The sequence below is a fragment of the Neopsephotus bourkii genome, unplaced genomic scaffold, assembly GCF_033783945.1.
Source record: "Neopsephotus bourkii isolate Nb327-2 ecotype Australia unplaced genomic scaffold, CSIRO-AGI_Nbou_v1 NB_318, whole genome shotgun sequence".
Lineage (NCBI taxonomy): Eukaryota > Metazoa > Chordata > Aves > Psittaciformes > Psittacidae > Neopsephotus > Neopsephotus bourkii.
In genome coordinates this window covers 6816549-6829858 of record NW_026900826.1, presented here as the reverse complement: position 1 = coordinate 6829858, position 13310 = coordinate 6816549, and the positions used below count along the sequence as shown (strand labels likewise).

General features: G+C 42.6%; 1 protein-coding gene across 4 annotated transcripts in view; it reads left to right on the top strand.

Moving 5' to 3' along the window:
• The first annotated feature begins 6106 nt into the window (after window positions 1–6106).
• Window positions 6107–13310, top strand: part of APBA2 (amyloid beta precursor protein binding family A member 2) — an 84991-nt gene continuing 77787 nt past the window's right edge. Inside the window, exon 1 of one of the 4 annotated variants that reach the window (XM_061347549.1) lies at window positions 6107–6299. The gene's annotated coding sequence lies outside the window, so the exon portion shown is untranslated. The remainder of the gene's footprint in view (window positions 6300–13310) is intronic. The other 3 variants (XM_061347548.1, XM_061347546.1, XM_061347550.1) reach the window with 3 other exon arrangements.

Sequence of the window (13310 nt, the reverse complement as noted above, 5' to 3'; positions counted from 1 at the left end):
GTACTTTTCATTTTATTTCTTTTTCAGGTATTGAATATTTGTTTTTTAAGCTTTAGCCATATGAAGATATCTGGGACAGAGCTGAACAAATAGTGATTAATCTTTTAACTTACTTTATAAATATGGTTTTCTATGCAAAAGCACTTGCAAAATCAGTGGCAAACAGAAGCCGCGTAGGTCTTGGTTACGAACACTGTCTTTAACATCAGAGAGTGCGCCAGTATGCTCATGTTTCTGACAGACTGCAGTCACAGTTCGTTGACTTATTCATGGGCAGTCTTCACTTTATTGGTGTACTATGCAAGCAGTGTTTGTTCTGATACTTTCTTTTATAGGTTTGCTTTGACATGTCAGCTGTAGAAATTGAAGACTTGCTGTTTCTCTCTCTAGTTTTCTTAATCCCTACAAGTCCTATTTTTTCCTAGCTAAACCACCATCTGGATTTTATATTTTCCTGCATTTCTGCATATACAGTTAATAGCTTCAGGTTGATACGAAGTTCATTTTAGTCTAAGAGAATTTTTACTTAATGGGAATGAAATTATTTCTGTTCTGCATTATATCTGCTACAATAAAACACAACTATAATGTTGACCTGAAATTTAAACAGGGCTTAAAAGACATTGATGCTCCCTCATGAATTTTACTTCTGAAAAAATCTCGACAAAGCCATCCGTTTTTTAAAGATAGTTTTGTACTCAAAACAAATACTCATTCTGCCATATTTTAAGAAAAATACAAAGTTTTTCACAGGGTTCCTGCTTTTCATCAAATCACTGTTTAGAAGGTAGTTTGTGATCTAGTTTGTGATCTAAATTTTAAATTGTTTGAATTTAGAAATCTTAAGGCTCATGATGGAAAAGCAGGGTGACTTGATATTCCTGAAATATGATTCTGCCATTCTAGGAGACATTCTACCAGTAAACCTGCTTTTCACTTTCTGTTCTTTCAGAGATGGGGAGGCATCTTTTCTGCAAAAAATTCATAGGAATGCCAAGATTAGAAGCCTCACTAGTTACATGTCAAGATAATTGAACACAAGTCTTTGAACCTAATACCCTTAATTTCATGCAACAGAAAACAGGGCAGTTCTCCCTAGGTCATACTCCATTTCTTTGTCCTGTCTGAAGGATGTGGAAATTTGTGTATAATGTGTATCAATACACTCACAGTATACTTGATATACTATGAGGGAATGGATATTTTGAGTAAACAATACTTACTTTACTTGCTTCCTTGTGCTCCCCGTTTTATTAATAGAAAGAGACTTGTAATGCTTTTTCCTGACTGCAGTGGGATTACTTAGCACTGACTCAGCTAATGTATTCTGCTCACCATAACTAAGTCAGGCTTCTATCTCACTCATAGTTCCATAAATTTCATCTAACTCTTCCTAAGGTGGAAGTCAAGATACTAATAAAAACCAGCCCCCCCAAAAAAGGGTTTAGGTCTGCAAAATTAATCAATACCTAAAACTGGGGCATGCTTACTACAAGTTCATACCATTTGGTGGGATCAGATCCCATTATTTGTCTGGGTATGTACTACAATGCATGAGAATTTTCACCTCTGAAGCCATAGACTTGGAAGGAACAGCCAAGAGAACTGACAGCTGAAGAATCTGAAGATAGCTAAGATGCATTGAGAGAAGCTTCCTGTTCATAAACCTAACTCCCATAGACTTCAGTGGGAACAGGATCAGCCCCTAAAAAACTTACAGTCCTTCACCTTAAACACAACAGCCTTCACAAGTCATTCTTTGCTCTGACTTTCTAAATGATTGGGGGCATTTGATATATGGGCCTTACCCTTGGTCACTGCCATGATTGTAAGAGGGGAGTAACATCAGTTAAATTCGGGGATGGAAACTGGAGCAATAGAGAACCATGATTTGTGGCAGTGTTCCAGTGGAGAGACACTTAGTGATATACCCCTGTTGCATCAGTATACAGCTTCTGGCATGAACAAGTGATTCAGATAACTGGAGCCTGATTAGCTTGGAAGGCAGTTTGACAACGGGTACTTGGTTCTTTGTTGGTTTGGTTGGTTGGTTGGTTGTTTTTTTGATGGTGTTTTTGTGTTTTGGTTTGGGGGTTTTTGCTTCTTCCCAACAGGTACATGAAACCTTTTTTTCTGACAATGTCAGGTTTTCAGAAGATGAACTGTCAATATTTTGCCAGTTAATTTTCTCACGCACGAGTCATTTGTCAAGTGCACGTTCCCTATTCCGGTCTTTCCATGTGTCTTTTTTCCCTTCTGAGCACAAGCATGTTCCCATTTTATGCTGCCAAAGGCAGACAAGACACATTTTTCTGGACTCCATCAACATTATGCAGCAGCTAAAGGGCTCATAATTAAATCATGCAAGATGTCTTTTTTTACTTTATGCAACCCTCAAGATGCTCCTAGGTGGGAGGAGGACAACTGGCTGCAGAATGAATCCCATTCTGTATGATGAGACAAACCTAGAAGCAAACTCAGAAAGCTAATTACATGCCTTTTAAAAGCTAACCTCACAGTTTTGCAAAACCTCTGGTTCAGTTGCACTTATACTGCAATTAATTCACCTCAAGTAAAAAACAAACCAAAACCAAAACAAACCCACTGAATTCAACCATTCTGAATTCAATTGCTTTCATTATTATCACATTTACCCAATTTATCACAAGTTTTGGAAGAATGTACTTTATCATGGTGCCGCAGCTACAGTGGCTTAATACAGTTAACACAGCCTATAAATTAAAAAAGCTGTGAATGAATTACAAGAGGAACTGAGGATGGCACTTGCTTCTGCAGACCAGTTCCTGGGTGCATAATACTCGTATTTAATGCTGAGATTAGAGTTTATTTTCTTAATGCACATGCAGAAGCATTGCTGACTGTTAATGACAGTCCTTGGATTTGGAATTTTTTGCTAAGATAAATGAATGGAAGTTAGTGTGACCAAGGAAGTCTCATAGAAAGATTAGGAAACATGGAGATGTTTTCAATATCTAGTTGAGGTACTTACAGGAGATGCTCTGAACGATTTCCTTGGCATTTCATTTGATTCCTTCCTTACAAGAAATTCTTCCTGTAGTGATCTGACATGGTTTTCTTTTGGGTTCAAGAACCCTTAATTAAGAGAAACAGAGTTAATTTTGTCAATAAATACTTGAGTCTTTTAACAAAGCAGTTCTCATGTTGGCCAAATTATTAGACTGTGAAACAGAAGAAATCCCTAAAATGGTATCCCTGGTGCTTTTCATAAGAGTGCTGGGTGGCACAAGAGACAGAAAGGTAACTAATAGTTTGGACCATTGCACTGTATTTTTACCTTCCAATTTGGTATGTAATCTTCTATATCTGTCTCAGTCACCATATCCAAAATGAGGTGGAGGGAGAACATTTGTTAGGAACTCTAATTTCAGAACTTAAAAAATATATCCCACTTCGTTTGGGACCCCTGCAGTCTTTGAGGGGTCAGTTGTAGTTCAATGCTTGCAGCTGCAGTAACTTCAAAAAGAAAACCTAAAAAGAAAACTCATATATGCCCTATCAAACTGCCTTTGGTATATTGATTGAGAAAGCAAAAACTTCCTTATGCATATGAGGCTATTTCATCAAGTGGATGGCTGCACGCAAAGAGTTGTAGTCAACAGCTCAGTGTCCTATTTGAGACCAGTATTGAGTGGTGTCTCTCAGGTGTTGGAGCCGGTCTTGTTCAACATCTTTGTTGGTGACATGGACAGTGGGATTGAGTCCGCCCTCAGCAAGTTTGCTGATGACACCAAGCTGTGTGGTTCAGTTGATACACTGGAGGGAAGGAATGCCATCCAGAGGGACCTTGACATGCTTGTGAGGTGGGCTGATGCCAACCTTATGAAGTTTAACCATGCCAAGTGCAAGGTCTTACACCTGGGTCAGAGCAATCCCAGGCACAGGCTGGGCAGAGAAGAGATTCAGAGGAGCAGCCCTGCGGAGAAGGACTTGAGAGTGTTGATTGATGAGAAAATGAACATGAGCCAGCTTCACTGTGCGCTCACAGCCCAGAAAGCCAACTGTATCCTGGGCTGCATCAAAATAAGCATGACCAGCATGTCGAAGGAGGTGATCCTGCCCCTCTACTCTACTCTTGTGACACCTTGCTTGGAGTATTGTGTGCAGTTCTGGTGTCCTCAACATAAAAAGGACATGGAACTGTTGGAACAAGTCCAGAGGAGGGCCACAAGGATGGTCAGGGGACTGGAGCAGTATGAAGATTGGCTGAGAAAGCTGGGGCTGTTCAGCGTGAAGAGAAGGCTGTGTGGAGACATCATAGCAGCCTTCCAGTATCTGAAGGGGGCATATAGGGGTGGTGAGGATGAACTGTTCAATAGGGACTGTAGTGCTAGGACAAGGGTAACAGGTTAAAACTTAAATAGTGGAAGTTTAGATTAGGTATAAAGAAGAAATTCTTTACTGTAAGGGTGGTGAGGCCCTGGAATGGGTTGCCCAGGGAGGTTGTGAATGCTCCATCCCTGGCAGTGTTCAAGGCCAGGTTGGACAAAGCCTTAGTTGACATGCTTTAGTGCCCATGTCAGGGGGGTTGGAACTAGATGATCTTAAGGTCCTTTCCAACCCTAATTATTCTATGATTCTAATTTAATTCTGAGAATTGATAGTATGAATTAAAACAGGTTTTGTCAAATGTTTAAACAAACCTACAGATTACATATAATTTCCATTAGTTCTGTGTAAAACATGCATGCATAACCATTTATGTAATGTTTCAGTTTTCTATCTTCAAAAGAGAACCAAAATCACCCAAGTAATTAGGATATTGAAGGGGACAGATGAGAAAAGTCACCATAGAAAACCATGACAGAAATAACCCCTTAGTAGCAAATAGCTACTCTGTACATAGTGAATCTTAATAGAAATTTTAACAACTGAATAAACCCCATGCATAATAATAAAATGAAAAACCACCACAAAATGGTGTTGCCATGAACGGCCTTTGCATGTGCATGGAATTTGACTCAGTGCTAAGCAACTGGTATAGGTACCCCAAGGCAAACAAAAGCACACCAAGCTGGACACACAGCTATTATAGTGAACATTGATATCTAGCTGATTAGAATGCAACATAATTACATTAGGACAGCTTTTCATTTTTGCTGTCATTCAAGAATCGCTACAAGTCTCAAATTTGCGTATTTACAAACAAGTCCTGCCATAATTAGCCTATGAGCACTTGATCACACATATGTTTCTTCAGATACAACATAATCACCATCACCTACCTGCATAGAAAGATCTAGTAGTTTCTATAAATAAAGGGCCTGAGGAACCAACTATGCTTATCATTCACTGTAAGAAATGTTCTTGGAGAACCCCTTTTCAGTGGACTTTTAAATACTACATCTTCCACTTTTACTCTTGAGAGGGGATCTACGTATTATCTGTATAAGTGCATAAAAATTATTATTTGATCTCATAAATCTGGCTATATAATGGAATGCGACTAAATTCAGTGTAGTCCTCTGCTAAAATGTTCAAAACGTTGGTGTGTAGTTTGATTTTTGTTGGACTGAAGCACCTCAGGCAACAGGGAACCCCTGAGGTCATTAACCAGCAGGATTACACAGCTGGCATTCAGGAATGCGCTCCACAGGAAAACCGCGTAGAACAGCCACAGAAAACAACACACACTGTGGCCCACCACCAAAGCTGAGCCCCTGTGGGGTACAGGCTTCTTCCAGGGTGGCCTCCTCAGCACCTTTATCTGGGCAAGCTCCTCACGGGGCAGGTATGAAACTAGCTCCTCCAGCCTTCAGTACCCGTGGAAGACCATACTTGACAGGTTAGCCCACATAACCGAGCCACCCACATTTGTGCCATTTTGTGAGAAACTCGGGAGCGGACCCGGAATCACCTCACCTCTGCCAGGCACCTCAAGGAGTTCTGCCGTAGCCTCTTCCACCCCCGGTGGGCGCAGGCCGAGCAGGACCCTGTGAGCGGGGAGCGACGCCCGCGCTCCGGAGCACGGAGACTGGCACGCAGGCCGGGGGCAACCGGGCGTGAGGGCAGCGGGCCGGGAGAGACGAGCTTCCCGCCGCGTCCCGCCAGCACGGCCCCTCGAAGAGCCGCGGCGGTCGGGCTATGCGCCATGCAGGTTCCCGGGCGGCCGGCGGTATTCTCACACGCAGCTTCCCGGGCCCACCAGTCTCCTTGGTGTGTGGTGCTGAGGCAGGCACACAAAAGACCGACTGCGGCTGTCCCCTCTTCCCCGCCGCTGCGCCTCAGGGTGGGCACCGGCTCCACCGCTATCAGCAGGGGTAAGGAACGGGGACGCAGGCCAGGGCACCGGCGGCCAGTGCCGTCGGAGGGACCGGCGGCTCCGCCGGGGGTGGGGCGGCAGCATCGCTGTGGGTCCCCTCAGGGGCGCGGGGAGCCCTTGTGGCCTGGGAGGCGCTGAGGGGGCGTCACGACAGCGGTCGTTGCTCCCCTCGAAATCGGGTCTGGGGGCTGCCGCCGCGAGGGGCTGTCCTCGCCGCTACCGCACCTCCATCCACATCCCCTGGCCATCCACATCCCCTGGCAACCGAGCGGCCCGCAAGGGTACAGGGATCGGGGTGAACGAGAGCCCCTCCGGCATGGTGGCGCCGCCGGGGTGGTCGCGGTCGGTGGCGAGGGGACTCAGGTGCACAGGGTACCGCACGCCCACAAGTCCTCGCTGTCGCGGAGCTGCCCCTCTGCTCCGGCGGGGCGGCACCGCCTCCTGTCAGCCGCTGGGGAGCTGGCAGCGACCACCGGAGCCGGGCTGCCGCTGAGGGCGGCGGGCGCCTCCGCTGCCGGCTCGCCATCAGCTAGCGCTCGGCCCTGCCCGCCATCCCGACGGCCTCACCCCGGCCCTGCCTCAGCGCCTGTCCTCGGTAATGCAGGGACCGACAATGCACCGCGTGCACAATGCCGGTGTTCTGTGGGAGGGCGGGAGGCTTAAGAGTCTGTTTGCCTTAATAGATTCAAAATAAATGCGAGAGGAGCCCTCGCCTAATGCAGCACCGCCAAGAGTTTGCATGTTTCTGATTTCATGCCTCCAGTGTAGCAAATGGATCAGAGCTTTCGATCCACTCTTTTTCCCGTTCCCTTCATCATGAGATCCAGAGGGAAAAAGCTGCTCAGTTAAGAATACTTGATTTTTGTTGGGATAAGGTAGCATGAGACACTACAGCTTGGTCTGGTTTGCCCTTTTTGAACAGCTTTTGAATATGTGGGGGGTTTTGTATTGCCATAACAAAAGGCATGGGGGTGGGGAAGAGGAAGGGAATACTGCATTTGGAGCTGCGTCTTGGAAAGGCAAAGGCTGGCTTATTCTGCCTCAACTAGCAGCCTGTGCTTTCAGATTTACATACTTTGCATCCTCAATGTCATTTTGATGATGACTGTTGCATGATAGTGAGGGCATACAACAAGTAAAAACAAGAGGTCATACAACATTCATAGTAGAGAGATAACGTCCATTGCAGAGATGTTTAAGAGAAGTCTTAAATTACTGTGACCAGTTTGGGTACAAAAATGCAAGTAGTGTTTCAGTTGTATTACCTGATCAAGGCCACCATGAAGGGGCTGGAAAATCTGTTTGCAGAAAAGGTATTTCATGTATTATTCCCCTTGCCCAAGAATCGCTCATTGCTTAACCAGCAGAACTGAAAACAGAAACAACTTCTACTTTAGTTTTATGTGACTGTGTGGTATTTACACGTAATTTTAAAGGAGAGGAATTCCAATGTAATTCTTTATTGCTACTTAAGTAAAAATACAGTGTTTATGCTGGTTATCTCTGTGTTGGAAAGCATAAGGCTGAAGTTTATGTTACAGCATAAGGTTGGGCCCAGGTCAATTTATCTCTGCATAGTCCATGTTCTCCTCCATATGGGACAGACAAGCATGAAAGATTTTCTTTCTATATGTCGTTCTATGAATACTAAAGTACTAAAGGTGAAGCTGGTGTCCATACTCCACTTTGGGCTCATAGGATTTCAGGCTGCAGACTTGTCCTTATAAACCTTGATTGTCAGGCTTCCTGAACCTAAATTCTCTGGTAGTTTAGCCCTTATCTGCACTTGGAAATATCTAAAGCTATTTTTAAAATTGCAGTGTTGCCTCTAATCAGCAGCTGCATTATTGCTTCCCCTTGATTCTCTGATCTTAAAGGAAAACTGTTATTGAAAAGGCCATAGGTGTTCAGTTCTTCTGGTCAGTCTTATGATTCTAAGGAGGAATCCCGAAAAGCACTTTTTTATGCAGTTATTTGGTCAATGCCAGCTCAGGTTGGAGACTAGACATGAATTTAAACAAGATCTAGGTCTTTGAAAAGTGACCTTTGCTTAAGGCTGTGAACATGAGAAATCACTTCAAGAAGCATAATTTTACCATCTCTCTAGCTGTTGTGATAAGAACATTTGCTAAGAAATAATTTGTGAAAATGCCACAATTTAAACCTCATCCAGTTTAACTTGGTTGTAGCCTTTCAACACATCAGGTTTTAAGTGCTTTTGCAGACTTTTTATACCCATTCCCCTTGTAATCTGTTTAAACAAACAAGGTGATTCTTTCATGCTTTAAGTCACTGCAACCATAAAGGCCGGGGAGCAACCTGCCAAGAAAGCCCAGAGACCCTGGCGGAAAGTAAGCTGCATGTGAACCAGCCATGTACCCTGGCAACAAAGATAGGCAGGAGAATCTTGGTCTGTATGAACACGAATGCAGCCAGTAGATCAAGGGCAGTAATTATCCTCCTCTAGTCATCATTCAGTAGACCCCAAATAGAATACTGTGTCCAGTTTTGCCGCCCCCCCCGGTACAAGGAAGATATTAATGAACTGGAGTTTTTAGGCCAGACTGGATAATGCTCTGAGTAACCTGATCGGGCCTCACTGATGACCCTGGTTTGAGCACGATATTGGGTGAGAGACCTCTGACATTCTTTCCAACCTGAATTATTCTACAGTCCTATGAACAGTTTTATGTTTGTGCCTATCCATATGTGATACAAGAAGCAGATGTGTTTCCAGAAGTCAGGTGTGGTTTTTAAGAACAAACTAGAGCTTCCATTCTAGGGATAATCCATGCGTCTCAGCAAAGATGGAATATAATATCAGTATGATACACTGGCCTCTGTTACGTGTGTAATACTACATTACTATTGGTACAAGTTAATACTTTTTATAAGCCTCCCAAGGAAGAAAGATTTGCTTGAAATATTTTTATTTTAATGTAGATAAAAGGAAGAACAGTTTGACATCAAGAAGCTTTCTACATAATATCTTTTGGCACTCCAAAATGTTGCCTTTCAACATTATTGCAAGAGACATAATGGCAGTTCCTATGGCTGGAGAAAGTAAAGCACTGGTGCAGTCACATGCACTTCACAAGTTAAGAGGAAGAGATGAAAGCAGAATCAGAATTCATTAGTTTTTAGACACTCCTCAAAACATGCAATCACTGAGTTCATTATAAGTGCTTTGGATGCTTGCAAATGCTTTCCGTCTACTGGAGAAAACATTGAAATGCAAGATTTTTATTTTTTTTATTTTTCTCTCTGAGGACCCATTTTCCCATGAGGGCTGTGTGAAAACCATCATGTGCTTCTTGCAGTGTTCAGTGTTTTAGGCTTATGCTGCCTTCAGGAGCTGAACATGCAGCTCTTAGGGTTAATCATGGCATCCATGAGAAGAAGGCTTTCATTCCAGTGCTCAGCTTTGTCTGAACTTAAGTTTCATCTTGGCTAATGATACTTTTTTTCTAGAAGAAAGGTCTTGCACAACTGGTAAAAACACGTATAGAATGAGTTGTTTCTGATGCTGGTAGGTAAAGGCACTGTTATTTGAATACATGACATTCCTCTCCTTTTTCATTGCAGTACTTACTGTCTTCATTCACCTGCTGCAGCAGAGGAAGGTGACTTGCACTTCAAGAGGAGTAAGTTAGAGCTGAGCAGACTGGTACAGAAAACTCTGGGATTAATAGGTACTTCCACCTACATAAAAGATAGGGAACTAGAAACCCTGTAGGTAGGGACAACAAGGAAGAGGTTATTGTTCTCAATAAGGTTGCATGAAATACTGCTGAAGATGCACACTCTGAAGTATGCAGGAAGGGATTATTTTCTTTTGAAATAGAAGTAAATGAAGAGGAATGCTAAGTTGGCAAAAAGGTGTACAAAAAGTCTTGCAATAGAGAAATACGTCAACTATCATTAGTGTGAGGTTTGGAGTCTAAATGAGGATTTTGAAATACCAGTGCTTCTGCAATGCAGACATCTGCTGATACCCTCCTGGACTACCAGTGGAAGCTGCACAGAAGAGTGTCTTGGGATGGTTTTCTGGTTTGAAGTATTAAGATGATGTTTCCTTCAGAAAATAGCCCTTCTAATTACAGACTTAGGAGTGAAGATTCAGCCACACAGGAATAACTTGCTATTGTTTTATTACTTAAAAGGCAGGTTGAATATCTACATTCTATTAATTGAATGAAGTAGTTTTAGAACGTCATCTTGTACACTGATGTTAGGAATATTTGTGGGCATATCATCAGCTAGCATTATTTCCAGACTTCTGTCTTTCCTTTTACTTGATGAGATACCACCTCTCTCCTTCTTCCTCCTGACCCCTTGTCAACTACAACCTTTGCAGAAGCTCCTCTTCCCAAGTCAATTGTATAGTAACCCTGGTCATTTCAAAGAGTGAAATCTGCTGGTTTCATTCATAAAATGCTTCTACAAGAGCAAGGCCTGACCTTGCCAGTTTTTCTTTTTTGTGTCATCTATCTTTGTGTGTTAAGGATCCAATCCTTGAAGAATTCAGTGAAATTCTTTCACCTGAGTACAGTAGATAGATTTTGCTAAGATTTTGTAATGTTATCATAGCAGGCAAGTTCCTTTTTACTGCCAGGAGCATAGCAACATCTTCTTCAAACAAACAAATAGCTGACCACCCAGTGTAATAGCTTTATAACACTAACCATGAGTGGTAACACTGTTCTGGTGGGAACGCAGACCCTAGATGGTCGACCACTCTAGTCCAGAATGCCAAGTGATGTTGTCTAATAGAGGAGCATAGGCTTCTGGTTTCATTTCCATTTTCCCCAGTAAGGTATTTTTCTTGCACTGACTGTATAAGAGACATCTGCTTTTCCATTGTTCCACTTTGAATTTGTTGTGAGTGACAGCCAAGTGATTATCTTAGCGTGACACTGCAGTGTTCTCCAGGGGATTTAGTGAGATAGTTAATTCCAGTGAAAATCAAACAGAAAATTCATATTTCAGCAGATAATCAGAGATGGAGAATTCACATTCTTACGTATAGACTTTTATCGTTCCATCTCAAAGTGTTAAGGGCCTGAGTCCATAGAATGCGATTCATTCTTCTGAGATTTTAGGAATGACAACAGAATGATCCCCTGGGATTACTCTGTGGTTTGTTGGTCTGGATAAGCTGCCGAAGAAGGAAGCACGGGAATAAATGCAGAAGACCTTACGTATCTTCAGATTTTAACAGTTGATGTAAACCTCAGCTGCTCTACAAACTAGCAAGAAACAGCGGTGACAATGTCACCCCAATTGTCCACATACATACTGTGCCCATTTGTGGGAGAATCACATGGACAGACCTCTTAAGGGCATCTGGATGGTTCTCCTTAAGACTCCTGCATGCAAGAGGCCACTGGTCTCATGTGAAGTGATCCTGTAGCACCCAAGAATCCTTAATCACAGGGAAGATTAAGTCATTACAGCATTTCATACTAAGGGAAGAAACAAAATGTACCAAAAAAACAGGTGGAACCAGCTCTTGCTGTCACAAAGCATTTGTGACAGTGCAGACAGTGTTTTATTACTGTGGTAATAAAACTTGGAGAAAGCTCAGGAAGAGATCTAAGGTGCTGACTTGCTTTAGAAGTTCTGAACTGATTACATAAATAAAACTAGCATATAGGAAATCAAGAGAACATGGGAAGAAGGAAGGAAAAGAGGAGAAGAAACAAGACATCTGTATTGGTGGTGGTGATAGTAGTATGTCTATATGTGAAAATTCCCTGAGGAGAAAGAGGAAGTGACAGGAAATTTGGAAGTGTAGGCTCCAAAAGAGTGAATATTTAGGTAGAATAGGGAGCCTGGATAAAACGTTAGCTACAATTTCAAAATCAAGGTGATACCTGCCTCAAATTACATGAAACACAAGACTATGAAGTCATCAGTGTCTTATCTGCAACAAAGCAAGATAACTACCAAGAAACAAAAAATTCAGGCTGTGTGTCTGTCTTTTTGGTGTTCCATTATTCCAAAAACATTTAGACAAGCATTTCTAAACAGCATTTCCAAACAGCATTCCCCCCCCCCCCCCGCCTTGCTACAAGCTGTAGCAGAGTGAGAAGCCCAAGTTCCACAAGGACAGCACCTATCCAAACAGTATTTTAAGAACCTCCCAGAGGAGTAGCTGTGTTTGACATTCAGAGTGTAGGTCCAGTGAAATAGCTGATCTTTATGTGACAGAAAGAATCATAAAGGAAGTAAGATTGCCACACATCCCTCTGCATACTTACTGCCTTCATGCACCTGACAGAAACAACGGTACTTGGGTGAACTTTCTGTCACCCACCGTGCCCTTCAAAATCAGAAGATCGTCTGCTGCACTTCAGTGGCTAGTCTGTCTTTCAAGGGAATCTCAGAACTGCTAAGTAAGTTTGGCTTTTCTTTGTTCTATATGGTAATATATTCCTGAGTGCTTGGTTACTGAAGCAACTGAAGTGAAAAAGTGTTGCACAGACCAGACTCTGTTCTGGAATGACATAGAATTTTAGTTTTATTTTATTTTCCCCTATCACCAGGAGTGAAGTTGCATGAAAAAACTGAAATTACTTTCTAGAATCATTGATACCACAAAAATATCATTCCAGTGCAAGGCCAAGGGCACACTTTTGGTTTAGTCAAATCTTAAAATAGGCCTTGTACTGTAAAAGCCAAGAGAGATCCCTTTTCAATGCATCAGGGAGGGTGCATGGAGGTCAGATTGCTTGTTTCTTGTTCAGAAGTAAGATTACTTCAGAGCAGCTACACTCCTCAGATCTGTATTGAATCTCTCCTGGGAATGAAGTTTTGTATTAAACACTGTAATTAAGCATATGTGTTTTTTCATTTGTTTGTTCTAACCTGTAGCTTTACTGTCTATTAAGGATGGCCATCCTGCCTCCATCAGTTTTCACAGGGTTGCTGTGCTGTCTGGAGTTTCAAAGACCGCTACAACTACTAATGTAGGAATAGTCATAAAGGCAATCACAAAAAAACACAA